This window comes from Colias eurytheme, chromosome 13 (genome assembly GCF_061535395.1).
Source record: "Colias eurytheme isolate Ceu_HAF_F1 chromosome 13, ilColEury1 Martin Lab GWU primary, whole genome shotgun sequence".
NCBI classification, from domain to species: domain Eukaryota; kingdom Metazoa; phylum Arthropoda; class Insecta; order Lepidoptera; family Pieridae; genus Colias; species Colias eurytheme.
In genome coordinates, this window is record NC_142992.1 from 1,920,222 (window position 1) to 1,937,629 (window position 17,408).

Below are 17,408 nucleotides of genomic sequence, written 5' to 3' on the forward strand. Positions count from 1 at the left end.
TATGGATGTGTGAGTGTGTGTACTGTGTGTATTAAAATTTTATATCATACAAATTATATTCAAAAGTATAAATATAATTCGTCAACGTATTGTAACACAGGGCAAACTTAATATAAACCCTTACAATGTCCTCTAATAGACTCAAGGGACAGTAAATATTTATTCGTACTTCAATATTGAATTTCAAAGGACGGAAGGTTTAAGATTAACTCTCACTTTGAATGCAGAGTTGTCGCCAATTATAATATTTGGATAGGCTAAACAAAATCGCAATAAACAAATGATGGAAATAATCTCTTTCTGTACAATATCTTAAAAAGCTTTTTAAATAAACTACAGATTATAACTATGGTAGTAGTTTTAGGGCCGATTTTTCAATCCATGGTTAAAACTTATCCGCCCAATAAAGTATTACACGATAATATTAAAATGTCACCCTAAACTGTCGAAGAAGGGCAAAGAATTTTTGAAATGGTAGTGTAATACGTTTTTCGACGAATAAGTATTAACCAAGGATTGAAAATTTTGCACACTCCTTTAAAAGAATTAGGTAAGAGATATTAATTATTCGATATTAATGTCTTATTTTGATTTATATAATTCTGGATATGCCGAGTTGCTTTCTTACTAATATTAATAAATTGATAGAAGCAAAATATTTACTCATATTTTATTGCATTTCCTGTTACCGTCTTCGGAAATTTTATGTCCCAATAAAAGGCCATCTTAGTTATAATAACAGGCTGATAAATATGTTTTATTGGCGATCACAACTTATGAGTGGATACCGGGGCATTACAATTAATCAGAACTAATGTAATAAATTGGAAATATTTTATTGTTCTATCTCTTCAGAGAGTTTTCGAAATTCTCGTGTCATAAATCATAATGTTAGTTACCATACTTTTACAAAACGGCTGGACTGATTCTCGTGAAATTTTCTGTGCCTATTGGGTAGATCTAGGATCAGCCAACATCTTTTTTTCATACTCTTAAGCGCGTCGCAGACGGTGAAGATACTATAATATTTTATCTTAAGATACGGTAATATTTTATATTATAGTATCTTAAGGTATCCGGTATCAGCGTTCTGACCATCATTTTTCTTTTTGTCATTGCGTACTAAGACCCCTGTAGAACCGCCATCCTGTTACAAATGACCCACAAAATATTCTCTGACAAATGGCTTATGACGTTGTATGGAAAGACTGCGTTAAGTTTACTTTACCATGAATATATGCTTCGCTGTTATGTATCAAGGGTAATTTCTGTGCTCATAGCATTTGCAAGCGATTCTAAGTGTCTAATATATATTTGGTTCATTTATCTATTTGTCTATGTCTGTTCATCATCATCATCAGCTCATATAAGTTCCCACTGATGGCACACGGGCCTCCTATGAGGATACACGCCATAATCCACCACGCTGGCCAAGTGCGGGTTGGCGGATAATGTCTGTTTTCTTCTATAATAATATAGATAAGCCTTGATGAAGACAATATAATCACTGATCGATTCCCAACCAAGGATGCACGCGAGGTATAAATACCACAGAGGTCAGACCAGTCATCTGTACTGTGACCTTTTGGACCTGTGGACATTATGCACGATTATAAGATGGAAGGGTCACTTGGCCCTTAGGCCCTTGGTTGAATGAATAATACTAAGTAAGTAAGTAATGTTAGATGCAGAAATTAGACTGATGATAGAGAAGGAAAGGCAAACTGTGTTTATTGTAATTGCTGTAAAAATAATATTTTATGTGTCAATTGAAAATACGTTAATGCTGTTGAAATATATAAAACACTAGCTTTCCGCCCGCGGCTTCGCCCGCGTTTTCAGAGAAAAACCCGTTCCCGTAGGATTTCCGGGATAAAACCTATCCTATGTCCTTTCTCGGGTATCAAAATATATCTATACCAAATTTCATGCAAATTGGTTCAGTAGTTCAGTCGTGATTGAGTAACAGAGAGAGAGACAGAGTTACATTCGCATTTATAATATTAGTATGGATGGATATGTATATGATGGTTGATACATGTCATTATAATATGTTTCATTTCGGTTAAATGCCAATAACTAATTACGACAGATCTTATTTTAGGGCAACTCGCAAAATAGACCGGGAGATACTGACACAAAATTTCGAGTCATTTGTAACAAGGATGGCGGTTCTACAGGGGTCTTAGTACGCAATGACAAAAAGAAAAATGATGGTGTGAACGCTGGTACCGGTGGCTTAGTCGCGTGGGCGTTTGTCGAACTCGTCGGAAAAATAGCGAAAGTCAAACGATTTGTAACACAAAACTTTTAGAATTTACCGATAGCCCATAAAAAAGTAGTAGGCGGTAGTGTCATGCCATACTTTTCCGGTGTGACTTACAGCCCGCCATACCGACGCGAATGTGTTGATTTAAATAAAACAATCATTCAACCATTTGTACCAGGCTAACTTTTGCACAGGTAACTATCGTCGTGCAGCCATTTACGAAAATCGCCATGCCATACTTTTCGGACGATTCCAAATGGTCGCCATACCGCCGAAAATCTGCAAAAAATTTTTATTTCGCCAAACTTTTTGTACCAGTATTGCATTTGGATTTTTGGAGAGTATTTGATAAAATGTGACCATTATTATATTTGCCATACTTCTAGTAGGGGGAAAAAGTGCTGTTATACTTGAAAACTTAATTTATTATTAATTTATATAAGTGAAGATTTCCAACACTTAGATCTTTGAAATTTTGTATTTATATTTGTTGATCCTCAAACTTACAGGAAAAATAAGTGCCATACTGTTACAAATCGTTTGACTTTCGCTATTTTCCGACGAGTTCGACTAACGCCCACGCGACTAAGCCGCCGGTACCAGCGTTCACGCCATCGTTTTTCTTTTTGTCATTGCGTACTAAGACCCCTGTAGAACCGCCATCCTGTTACGAATGACTCGAAATTTTGTGTCAGTATCTCCCGGTCTAAAACCAGTGAAACAGCTAAATTACCACAGAAGTATCTAAGCAGTATGTATACTAATAAATTTCCATATCTAGGATTCCGACATACATCATTTGTTTCTTAGAAACAAATTAAGTTAATAATTTAGATAAATCTAAGCTTAAAGTGGACAGCGTCGTATGCCACAACTAGTGAAACTAAATTATATTATTCAAATCGCTTCTGTAATATATTTTGATAACAACCATAGAAAGGTTTAATTTGGAAAGACCCGATGTTATAAAGGCTGACTAAGCCTTTGGGCCTAGAAAATCCATTTAAATAGCTTAAAATATTCGTGTTTTCTTTTAGTTTACTCCGAGTTGGAATAAAATGTTTATGAAAATTATTGTACAATGTACATAATATTTAAATTTTAACATTTATGTTTTCTTACAGTATTTTTCTGCAAAGGTTTTTAAATATCTACATTTGTTTGTAAATCTTGTTTAGAAGATATTCAAATGTTTTTATCATCCGAAATGTGATTATTAGATACAGATTTTTAAAACGATTTATTATGCTACCTATTAATTTGTATATTGCATTAATATTGCTTTGTTAAACGAAGTTTTTAGTGAAATAAACTTATCTCCAATCATTTTATTAAAAAAAGAGCATGTGTGCACTCACGTCAGAAGTGAAACTTCTTTGGCAAGTTTCAAAGATACCAAAATCGTCGCTTTACTCCATGACGTGACGGTATTGCCATGACGCGACCTTAAAATTTTACTCGGAATGCGTCTAAAGAAGTTTCACATAAAAAAATAATACTCGTTTTTTCTTCATACAAATGTACCCACTCCTTTATGGAACACCTGCATAGGTACGTTGTGCTTTTATTTCGTATAAACGTGTCGTGGGTCACGATTCGTCTAATGGAGGTCGGTGCTAAAATGTAATGTGTACTGACTGTGCGTTTAATTGAATTTCTATATTATTTGGATTTGTAATTTCGATTTCGCGTTAAACTTGATTTTGGATAACTTCATATGTTAAAGAAAGTAGAATTAGTTATTGGATTACAAATTTTCCTGAAAATAATGTAGGAGGTATGAATAAGGAAGTAATACTAAGTGGATTTCATTTAGAATCGCAACAAAAATAAATCATAAAAAATAAAAAGAGTTATGGCCTCTGCCTTATTGTTAAAAATAAATAACAAGTCAATAACCACATCAATAACTAACCAATAAAATATAAAGTATCACAAAATGAATAAGATAAAGTTTGCCTAATATTATAGTGATTATTTCAAAAAATAACGCGTGAAAATATTTTTATCCAAAAATTGTAGTCACTATAAAAATGTTACATTTGAGAGAGTATTAAAAAGCGCATCCGACCATTGCGTACGGGTCTGTTGATAAACAAACACGCTTCATGCAAACGACAACACGAAATATTTTAAAATGTGTCATTATTTTACGGTTGGGTGTTTTGATTTATTTTCAGGTTTAATAAAAGAAAAGTTTATAAGCAATTTTATACCTGTTATGCAATATTATTTACACACAATAAATATGTATTTATTTAAAGTACACTTACAACTATATTTTATTCAAGCAACAGGAGAATATCATAGCAATAACGCACATCTATTTAAGTTTTATCCCAATGTTTTATATTTTTTAAATAAGTACGAGTATTTACATATTTATAATGCTATAAAAGTTTGGAAAGGCTCTTTAATGTAAAAACCTTTTTGAACAACTTGTTCATTCGAGAAATAGTCCAGTCAACAACAACTTTTAAAGAGGAAATTAACGGGAGGGCAGCGCAAACACACTGCGAGCGACGTCGGGAATTAACACTAGATGTTATAATATACTTAGGAAAAGTATTTAGAACTTTTTATATAAATAGCTTGTTATTTAGAAAGTTTTTAATAAAACCGACTGAAATAATGGTTTAGTAAATAGATCCTACAACATGCTTTGGTCGGATATCGTCTTAATTAATTGAAATAGAATGTGTAAAAAAATTAATATGAAAACAGTTATGAAGGTCTACACAATTCCCGGCTGCTACGTACAAGAATTTGTGCATGCTACGGTAATTTATATGCACATTTTTAATATTAATACAACATATTCTAGAACATGCTCCAACTTATATTTACGAGTGCATTTTGAATGCTTATAGGCTAAATTTGAGCATGCTACGATTTATACGTGCATGGAAAAGCTCGTATGACGTATGTGTATTCTACGAACTTCTAATCGCTACGTATTGGCTACGAAATTAGAGCATGCTACGACTAATAGGTGCATCGAAAAGCTCGTATGGCGTACGTGTATGCGCTACCACGTACAAGCTACGAACATCTAATCGCTACGTAGCGTAGTAGGTAAACGCTCTACGACATGTAAATTTGGGTTCACGATATTTATTTACCGTATAAATTCAGTGACAAGCGTTTAATTCGAGCCGACCTCGGCCGTCGTTTTGAATTAATTAAAATTCGCACTTTTCCTGTTTGCGAGGCGTGTGATATTTCGTATTAGTAAGGGACGCTTGAACAACAAAATGTTATGTTATGTCTGTTTGTGACAGGGCTTTAACGATTCGATATTTGATAATTAATTGATTGGGGGAAGTATCGAGTTAGCTATGCTTGAGCGTTGATTTACTTATGTTTCTTTGAGTATTAGGGACCCATTTACTGATATTTGAATGTGCTTTTTGTATATTTCGATTAAATGGTTGAACTGAATCCTGGAATCACACAACTTATCTACCAATTTTTTTCTTCTTTTTGCACTATCCCATTAACTTCATACATTTCCTTTCCCATCAGATTGCCTGGTAGAGATTGCTGCTTAGCAATAAGGCCGCCTCTTGTACAAACTATGCCTTTCTTTTGTATTTTAATGTTATTTTTGTCCTAATTTTGTTTGTGCAATAAAGTGTTATTAATAGATAAATAAAATAAAACTTATCATATTTTTATATTTTTCACTGCATTTTTGGAAAACTTTACCTAAAATAAATTATAAGATACTTACATTCATTTCGTACAATATTGACATAATGTTTATGAAGTTTAATTATAAATGGAAACTAAAATAAGCAAGCCAAATGGTAGCTGGCTCTGAATTTTATATTTTTCTCAAAACTTTATTTTAAACATTTTACAATTCACAGGTTTACATCGTTCAATCATTTATCTGAATTGAATATTAGAATATAATAAACTACTTGAATAGTATTTCAAATTTAAGATAAATTATTATTTTATGTTTTAGTGCTTGTATTCTCGAGTGTATATTGAATAAAATTTTATTCAATATTCATATTCTTAATGGTATTTATTATGTGTCTATTGGGAATAGATCTCAGAGAATTGGCAAAAACATAAAAACTAGAAGCCTTAATGTATATAAATTGGTAAATAAAAGCAGACTTATTGACATAAATGGTGCTATTCTAACTTTGATGACTAAAGTATAAAACCTTATAAAATAAATTTACCTATTTGAAAAGAAACGGAAGTATTGAAGAATTGTTTGAACGTTTTAACGGGCTGTATTAAACGATTCATTTAACAATTTACAGCGAATACGTCATTGCAACGCCACCTATTTCAATTATTTTTATAAGTTGTTTGATTTTATAAGTCGGGTAATTGCGTAGACAACGATATATGGTATAAATACTTGCCTTAAAGGCGCATCCACCCTAACCGAATACAGTTTTCACGGCTTCTTCTTATCTATCCAAATTTTAAGCAAATGTGAATAGGTAAACATGCTCCATCTTAGGACGCGTTGTCACTTACGATCAGGTGAAACAGCGCCCAAATGTGTCTATTCATGAATACAAAAAAAAACGCATCTAAGCCAGTGTTACAAAATTCAAAAACTTTATGTAAAAATTAAAAAATAAAATATCGAAAATAAAAGCCTACCCGAACGGTACCGGGTTGAACATATTTTGTGTTACTTTTCTTGTCGTCGACAAAGCCGTAGAATTTAGCAACAGAACCGATTGACGTGATTTATTTCATAACATTTAAGGCAATTTATCATTGGGAAAATAAATATATATTCGACGGAAAGCATTCTATTTTATTTACTATTCGAGGAACTACACAAGCAATTCTTAAACTAAATATAACGGGTAACTATAATATATATGGTAAATGTTAAAATACTTATGTAATGACGATTCGAAAGTGCTACTAAATAGTAGTCTAATTGAATAAATGAATGTTTGAGTTTGAGTTTGAGTTTATATTTTAGCGATATTCCATAAGAAATAGTTTAGAACGTTATCTCATATTATTAATTTTGAAGAAATTTAATTACATCATATTTTCTAGAAGCTTCCAGCGAACTGATAGCGAATTATCTTTCTATACCAGTAAATATTTATTCTAAGTTTCACGGCTCAGAGCGCCTGATATGTTTTCTCTAAACCTAATAACTTGCCCAAGTAAAATATCTCAGATAAGGTTAGTGAAGCCTACTTTTAGACGAAGGTCTTATAACTATGTACATAGTATAAAACAAAGTCGCTTTCTCTGTCCCTATGTCCCTATTTTAAAACTATGCAACGGATTTTGATGCAGTTTTCTTTAAAAGATAGAGTGATTCAAGAGGAAGGTTTTATTATTTTTCCTATATCCCAAGGTTGCCTGGAAGAAATCGCTTTTAAGCGATAAGGCCGCCAAATTGTACATTTATTTTAAGTTACATATCGTTTCTGTTAATTCTGTTTTTGTATGCATTGTACAATAAAGTGTTTTCTATTCTATTCTATTTAATCTATAGATATATATATATAAAACTCAAAGGTGACTGATATTGTGATCTATCAACGCACAGCCCAAACCACTGGACGTATCGGGCTGAAATTTGGCATGCAGGTAGATGTCATAACGTAGGCGTCCCCTAAGAAAGGATTTTAGAAAATTCATCCCCCAAGGGGATCAAATAGGGGATGAAAGTTTGTACGATGAAAATTTATCTTTTCCACGCAGGCGAAGCTGCGGGCAACAGCTAGTTTATTATATTATTTAGACAAAGCGGGCGAAGCCACGGGCGATAAGCTAGTTTTAGATAAATGTATCGGTTTCTTTGGTTTTGTTTTTCGTTGATTAATTTTGTGGTTGGAGATTTCGAAGCGTTGAAAGCGGCTTCAATTCGGTAATGTATGAGGATTTTTTTCCAAACATTTGCTTTAGTTTCTCTTCTATTGTACTGATGAATTGCGAACATAAAACCTTTTAAAGCTCAACAATTTTCTTTTATTTCTCGCCTTGTATTGATTTTCTAGACACACGTGTAAAGAAAATTCAATGTTATTAGATCCTACTTATTTTATAGTTGAGAACATGCTTGCTGTTCTGTTTCGAAAAGCATATTATTTTGTGAGTATAATTTGAAGTCGTTGGCTGATTTACAGCGAATTCTTTATACAGCATGTGGTAATTTTAAAGGGTATTCCGTATAAATTGTAATTTATGCCGATAAACATAATATTTCACTATTCAGTTTTATTTCTAACGAGCTCATATGCGGTTTGTGGCGAACGATTCGGATGTGGTAACATTTTCACACATTCCTATTGTTTTGACTAAAAGTAAAGTTTTGTCTTTAATGTTCATTTACTTAATTCATTAACAACCATAAAAACATATTTATATAACTACCAACACCAAGGTACTTTGCTGATCTTTTGCAACTTATTTCTTATGCAAAAAGCTGTATATTTTATTCTAATGTAGAATGTTAGATTTGAAATCAAATGAAGCATAAACCTGTCTCCAAGGTACCACTGTCTTAATTATGTACACTCACAAAATACGGCTGTAAATACACATTTATTCACATTAATCAGATTACGAATATCATTCATAAATTTTCTTTAACGATGAGATATTTTTAAAGCTATGAACAACCTCAGCAAATAAAATTATATTTTAAAATCAACGCACATTCTACTTTCTATGAATCCACACGACAATCATCCGACGGCATATACCTACCTAGGTAGGTATATCTGAAGTTTTTTTCTTGCTAGATTAATGTGATATACCTATAAACAATATTTAAAAAAATTATAGACTAAATGACTTAAAACAAAAAAATCCTCTTTCAAGTTCAAAATATCTTTCAAATTTCTTATTTTGATTCAAGGGATAAGTAGAAATTTAAATACGAAAATAAGTTTTCGTTGTTAACTAGGTAGGTAGGTATATCGTGTTGTGAGTACGTACAAAAAAAACTAGGTTCGATGATAGTTCTAGTAGTCAGGCAGATTTGAATATGTCAATAATAAGAATTCTATTAGTTGATTTCCGTAGTGTAGATAAATTATAAAATCAACAGATTTTATTCTACAGTTTGTCTACCCGCAACTTCTCAATTTTTTTTAATTAATTATAATTTATAATTATTGTACTTAATCGCTTCAAAAAAATGTAGCAAGGAGCACTTTTCGTATTTTATCACTATCAAGATAATAATTTACAATTATATTTTGCGCATATTTTTATATAATGCACGTAGGTACGTTTAAAAGCACAGTCTATAAAAATAATTTCTTTTCCTTTTGAGAGGAAAATTCATACCGTAAATTTACACACACACACACACAAGTTGCAAAGGAGTTAATTTCGACAACAATAAATTAAGTACTTATTGAATCTCACCTGGCCGCTCCTCTCAAAGCCGTCTCGTAAAAGTTGTCATTATTTCATTATTTGAACATGTTCGTCGTAATTACCCCACTTCGGTGATGTGCCACATCCTACACAAAACACAACAATCCAATGACAAACAGTTCGATAAACTTATAATTTGTTTTTTGAATTATACGTCGATATATGCACGGGAGGAGGCGGCGTGGACACGTGCACTCGGTGCGAAGCTTCGGTTCGGACTGAGCGATGGGTGGCGCCAGGCGCTCGCGGACCGTGCGCGCGAAAACAGTAGATTTCATTTTCACTCCTGCGGGTTTGCAAAAATTTCGTTCTGCACACGTTTTTTGTAGCTAAATTGTTCTTTTAGTTCGCGCGTGTTTGTGTTCAGCGTATAATGCCTAATGGTACATGCGGGGATATATCTTCTTTGGGCGAAAATTGCTTGAGCTTACTGCTTAACATAATAATGGTTGGCGTGATTTTCTATAGACGTACCTGATAATATGGCTTGGTTTTGGCGGCAAAATTGAATGATAGGTATGTTTGATTGTGAGTTACTTTTTAAATAGGTATCAGCGAAATTTTGTTCATGTTTTCACAACTAATTCATTTCACATAATTATGCGAAAGTTTTATTAAAATAAAATTGCGCTTCAAGTTAAATATGATCTAGTATGCATGTCACAGGACTGAGTTAGCTTTTCGAGGAATACTGTATATATTTTTAGTGAAACTTTTTCTCAGTACTGGTTTGAATATCTGTTTTAAAATTATTAGATATCTCGTTGTAGGGACTTTATTACATTAGACTGTATTTTCCAGATTTTCTCTTTCATATCTAAATTAGTTCTGAAGCTTTGCAAAGACAAAATTATATTTTCTGTATTCAAAGAAAAATAATATTAAGTATATTTGTTTTTTAGTAGAAAATCCCAGTACTGAGGAAAGATAGACAAGAAGCATAGTTTTTGAAACCATTACTAATAATTTTAAAATAAAATATTAATATTAAAAAAAAACCTTAAAATAGGTAAACAAAAAGTTTGTAACTAGGCATTGAGTTACATGTACTAACCTCAATGTAACTAGGAAGGTAGTTCGTTTTGTAATAAAAAAGGGAGGTAGTAATAAGTTTTCAGTCTACGATGCAACTTTAATTTGTGTGGAACGGAACAGTATTGTCCCGGATTGATTAAATAGCAAACTATACAGACTTAATTAAGCGCAGCCGGGGCAGATAACTAGTGTTGTCAAATCACAACAACACAATACAGGTAGTAATTTGATATTTCGTTTTATAGCATTCAAATGCTTTATAAATATATTTTTTTAAAGAATAAAAAAAAAACGATCACGACGCGGGATTCAACCACGCGTCTATAAATTTATATACCGGTGAGTAAATAATTATAAGTATAAATTTGAAATTGTTTTGTTAACAAAGCGCAAATTATTTGTGTATGTATATTATAATGTAAGCTGCATATATGTAGGTATAGTATTTAATAAAATATTATTCTGGCACTTTTATTTATTTTGCACCACCATGTTATTGACTCATTTATTTTCCTCGTCTTTTCTGGGTTGCCTGGTAGAGATCGCTGCCAGCGATAAGGCCGCCTACTGTACATTGCTATATTATATTTTTAAGTTTGTAAAATGTATTCTATAAGGTGTACATTAAAGTATTTTTCATTCATTCATTCATTCATTTCATTCATTCAAAGTAACAGTTGGATCACAGTTACAGTTATTTCACAGTTACAGTTATATCACAGTTACAGTTATTTCACAGTTAGAGTTATATCACAGTTCCAGTTATATCACAGTTACAGTTATAGGTTAGCAGGTAATTATTGCTTTTCAACTTTCTGCAATATTAGGCGATGGATTGAGTGGAAATAGGTTGGAATGTTCGTTAGCCGTTGAAAAGTTGAACATTCTTTGTTTATACAGCGTTCGTGGAGTATAGTGGGAATAAATTGATAACGGTTGGATGTTGATTACATTTTCAACCGACTTCAAAAGGAAGAAGTTTTCAATTCGACTGTATTTTTGTTTGTTTGTAACCTTGCTTTAGACTGAGTGAACCGATTGTGATGATTCTTTTTCCATATGAAAACCTTTCGGTTGGTCTCAAGTCTTATTCATTTTTGATCATTTTAAAGCGATTAGTTTTGTTTTTCGTTACAAAATTATGTATTAGGTATTCTATACAATTAACAAAGATAAATAAATGTACACATACTCATAGCCCAATAAAATGTTTAACTTTCTTTCACTAAACGCGAATATTTTTCAAAAACTTGAAAGCGTAGTTGAATGTTTTCCCAACGCTTGTTTACTAAAATGCAACCGTAATCACTCCACTAGACCAATTAGTTGATGGACCAAATAACAGGGTTTTTTATAACAGGCCAGAATGTGAGGCCAGTAGCAGAATAGTTGTTTCATGATTTGATCCTATTTTTGTTGCGTTGCGATTTTGGATTGCCCACGCTATTATTTTAGTACAAAAATAATAGCGTGGGCAATCCAAAATTTCTAAACTAGCTGCGCTCCGAGGTTTTACCCGCGCGTCTCCGTTTCTTTTGGTCTTAGCGTGATGATATATAGCCTATAGCCTTCCTCGATAAATGGACTATCCAACACCGAAATAATTTTTCAAAGCGGACCAGTAGTCTGGAGATTAGCGCGTTCAAACAAACAAACTCTTCAGCGTTATAATATTAGTATAGATTAATTCTAACGCTATCAAACAGGTTTGAAATTAATGATAAAATAAATTTTCTAGACATATACCTAATTCGCGTTGATAATAAATGAAGTTCGATTTTAATAAACAAAAGTAAGTTAACACAATCATCGAAATATCTATATTTATGTCATACATCATTATACAGCTTTAATATTTACCCACTAGCTTGCCCGCGCGATTCCACCTACGTGGTCAACTATGATACCCATTGCTCAGGTTTCAAACTACATCAAATTTCATCCAAATCGGTTTTTCGGTTTAAGTGCGACTGACACACAGACAGAGTTACTTTCACATTTTTAATTTACATTGGCTTAAACAATACAAATAATCAATTTACAAATATATAATCCCTAATTTAATATAAGTACAGACTAAGATGGGGACAATATCTTACGAGCTAAGGCAAATTAAATAATCAAACCGTGTCACCCTTTGACAAGAACCTTTAACAAGATATCTCCTGTAATTATTTGCCTACCCTCGTTTCAAATATTTACAAACTTAGCTATTTTATTTTGTTGACTGGTACTTAAAGGATCCTTAGCATTTTCTTATATTAAATTTAGCGAATAATGAAATTTATGAGATTTTGTCTCATCTCTATTATTTGTGAAACTAGTTATACAGTTATACTAGTTATTCGCCCCAGCTACCCTCGGGTATTTGTTTTTATGAGCTGATTCACATTTTCAACAATTTTTCAAGCGGAGACAAATCCAACGAGAAATGTAATATGTAATATTTAAATAAATCCAAAGATATGTTATCTAAATCACCTGTGTATTTCGTATACTACTTGATAGTTGTTTTAAACAATATTGAATACTAGCTGTGCCCTCGTTTTATCCGCATTCGTCCGCGCCTGTTGGTCTTAGCGTGATGATATATTATAGCCTATAACCATCCTCGATAAATGGGCTATCTAACATTGAAAGAATTTTTCAAATCAGACCAGTAGTTCCTGAGATTAGCGCGTTCAAACAAACAAACTCTTCAGTTTTATAATATTATATATAATAGTAATAGATTTTATTTAAGCGCTGAATAGAACTTGGCTCTATATAATAGTGGCTGTCTCTACATACCTCTATCACTCTACAAAATAGTAGCGCTGTACAATACAAGACAGCTCTACCTGACTTTATGTCGCTTGTCAAAAGACACTGCTTACAGTGTTATTTGTTCGTAGCTCTGTTAGTTGCAAGGCGCCACTAAATTGTCTCTATTTATAAGAATGTCTCGCTATCTTGCTCTATATTTAGCGTGCTCTGGTAACGAAAGTGGTATTTACTGTCTCTAACTTGATGTAAGAGACCGTATTTATTGTTAATCGTCTCTACCTAATTGTTCAGATTTAAAGCATTTTGTTTTACTAACAAGTGTGTATCAGTAATATTTAATGTTTATTCAAAACTGTCTATTTACCTATAGACTGGGGTAGAAGCCTTTAAAAATAATGAAAAGATAAAAAAAATCGCAGTCGGATGAAACCCATTAGAAAAGGAGGGGAATATGATAAAAATGTAAGGAAAAATAAATTACGGTCAATCCGAGTTCGGGAAGCGGGAGGGGGGAGCTTTTAAGAAAAAAAAAGGTTTCTCTCGATTTCCGACAAAACTACAAGTCCTATAGAAAAAAGTTCAATGGCAAAGTTGTAGGTAATTAAAAGTTCTACAACTTTTGTATTCACAATTTTTTCACATAACCTCAAAATTTAGGTGAAAAATTAAAAAAAACCAAGTCTTTGGTCTTTTATTTTTATCTACTTCAAAATTTATTTATTTTCTACGAAATTTGGTGGAAAATTACTTTATTATGTCCCAAATACACTGTAATTTATTTGATTGAAAATATTTATTTTTTCGCCTTATTTTGAATTAATACCAAAAAAACAACCTAATTTTCAATCGAAAAGTCACCCGTCAAAATATCAGCTTTTTTCAAAAACGGGGGGTGCCTTTTATTCATTGAAATCTCTACTTTCATATGGTGTAAAAAAAAATAAACACCACTATAGTAAATGTTCTCAGGAAATGCATACAAACAGTGTAATAATGAGCTTTTACTAAATCAGGCACACTTCTTGAAGTCTATATCTTCTCTTGTATCGGCTTTTCGGTAATATTTAAAAAGAAAAATAATTATCTGTTCTAAGTTTAATATTTTACAGCATATTCAAAAGCAAAATGATGTCGATAAAAATATTTCAGGTAGTTCGAGAAGTGTGCCTGATTTAATAAAAGCTAATTTTCACACTGTTTGTATGCATTTCCTGAGAACATTTACTATGGTGGTGTTTATTTTTTTACACCATATGAAAGAAGAGATTTCAATGAATAAAAGGCTCCCCAAGTTTTTGAATAAAGCTGATATTTTGACGGGTGACTTTTCGATTGAAAATTAGGTTGTTTTTTTGGTATTAATTCAAAATAAGGCGAAAAAATAAATATTTTCAATCAAATAAATTACAGTGTATTTGGGACATAATAAAGTAATTTTCCACCAAATTTCGTAGAAAATAAATAAATTTTGAAGTAGATAAAAATAAAAGACCAAAGACTTGGTTTTTTTTAATTTTTCACCTAAATTTTGAGGTTATGTGAAAAAATTGTGAATACAAAAGTTGTAGAACTTTTAATTACCTACAACTTTGCCATTGAACTTTTTTCTATAGGACTTGTAGTTTTGTCGAAAATCGAGAGAAACCATTTTTTTCTCTTAAAAGCTCCCCCCTCCCGCTTCCCGAACTCGGATTGACCGTAATTTATTTTTCCTTACATTTTTATCATATTCCCCTCCTTTTCTAATGGGTTTCATCCGACTGCGATTTTTTTTTGTTTCAAAAATTATCTACTCTAGCCTACTATTACTTAGCTCTATGTTGACTTGCCGCAAGGCATTAGTAACGTTAACGCTATTTTAAGTTGACTCTTCGTAACTACATAACCATAAGCTGAAAATCTATGTATGTACATTGTACATATTATGTTTACAATAAAATAGTTTTAGGTTAACTGCTGAACAGAATTTAATGATTTTTACTTTATAGTATTTGACTCCGCTTGTATGAAAGATATAAAAAAGAGCGTGTGTGCCGAGCACACGTGTCAGAAGTGAAACTTCTTTGGCAAGATTCAAAGAAACCAAAATCGTTGCCTTACTCTATGATGAGACGGTATTGCCATGACGCGACCTTGAAATTTTACTCTCAACGCGCCTAGAAGTTTCACTTCAAAAACTTCAAAAGTCTACCCAGGTTTGCTGGGGAGAGCAGTTAGCTATTTATAAATAGACTCTATTAGATTTAAGTCGTCTCTACTAAGCTCTATGTTTTGCCTCAAGGCATTGGCAACATTGACGATGTTTCGTGTAAGTTGTCTCTACAAATTCAATGTTCGGTGTGTTAAATCGGTGTAAGGTGTTAAATCTATGCTATTTATATTATTGTCTCTATCTTCGTATTATCATACAGTATTGAAAGTCTAATTACATACAGTTTGTTGGAATACACTCATATTAGTATTTTATATTCTAGCCCTTTTACTAAACAATATAATAGAAGCATAATCAGAAATGTTGTGAATATATCAGAGTCTAAATAAATAACATAAAAATATCTAATATAATGATGTTATTTAAACACGAATCAGCAATTTTATTTCGTTTGAGTTCTATGACAGTTTAATTAAAAATATATAAAAATACTTTTCACATAATATAAAAAACATCAGAAAATAAAATAACGAATTTATAATGAGCGTGATAATTTCGCGCCAATATAAAATTTCTCGCTAAAAATAATTTTCCGAGAAACATCGGTAAAAATCTAACTTATAAGTCAACAAACAGGGATTATACGCGAAACGCTTCTAGTGTGAAATTAATTTATAACTTTATACATTGTGTCGAAAATTTCATATCAAACTCTAATATTTATCCGAGCTTTAAAAGTAAATACATAGTATAAAGAGAACAAGTAAGTTATCTTCGAACAAAGGTACATCGCGCCGTTTGTATGTACGCGGAGCGCTTAGCCACGCCCCCCGTTCATGTACATCGCAAGCTTGACGCACGCACACAACGCCATTCGGTTCCTTCTCATGGACCGGTCTCGTTAGGGACGCGCCATTGCTGTGAGCGGTCGGTGTTTGTTTATACAATCATTGACAAGTGACAACCCTGCGTCTCCCGAGTTTAGGTACCGTGCGCTCCTATACGCCGGGAGTCGGCCTACTTGTCTCTTTATACTATGGTAAATATGAGTACTTAAAGCGAGTATATAATTAACTAATGAAGAAACTTCTATGAACGTTTGCGAATAAAATGTATGTATTTCGTGAAGTTTGTTTAAAGAGTTGTTTTAGAATATTGTTCAAGCTTAATCACAAACATGTACATATTTATTTACGTAGAAGTTATTACGAATGTAACAAACAATAAATGTTGTTTTATTGCGAAAATGTGAATATTGTAGTAACAAAATTTCTTATTTATGTAAACTAATGTATACATAGGTCTGTAGTAAATAACTATCTGATTAAAGTTTAAACATATAGTTATCAGTAGGTACATAGTTTCTAAACACTCAATATTGATTCGTATTACAGAAATTATTTTGTGACTAGATTTTCACTCGCGGCTTCGCCCGCGTTTTCAAAGAATAGCCCGAACCTACATACCAAATTTCATTGTAATCGGTTCAGTAGTATTTGCGTGATAGAGTGACAAACATCCATCCTCACAAACCTTCGCATTTATAATATTAGTAGGATAAACGCTTAATTGTATTACAAAAAAATCTGTAAAATGCCAGTTAAAAAGTGTAATCTACCAAAAAAGAACAAAAAAACAATGTTGCATAGTTTGTACGCGAAATGTCCAAGAAAATTTGTTAAAAATTTAAAAGGAAACGGTTCAACAATTCCAAGATTAATGTGTTACATCGAGCCTCCATAAGCAAAGCTGTGTGAAATTGTACATTTCCAAAGCCTAATCCAGATTAAA

General features: G+C 32.3%; 1 protein-coding gene across 1 annotated transcript in view; it reads right to left on the bottom strand.

The window, feature by feature from the left end:
- Positions 1-9,869, bottom strand: part of LOC149903227 (5-hydroxytryptamine receptor-like) — a 62,769-nt gene extending 52,900 nt beyond the window's left edge. The window contains exon 1 of the mRNA XM_090108491.1: positions 9,653-9,869. The gene's annotated coding sequence lies outside the window, so the exon portion shown is untranslated. The remainder of the gene's footprint in view (positions 1-9,652) is intronic.
- Positions 9,870-17,408: the final 7,539 nt, after the last annotated feature.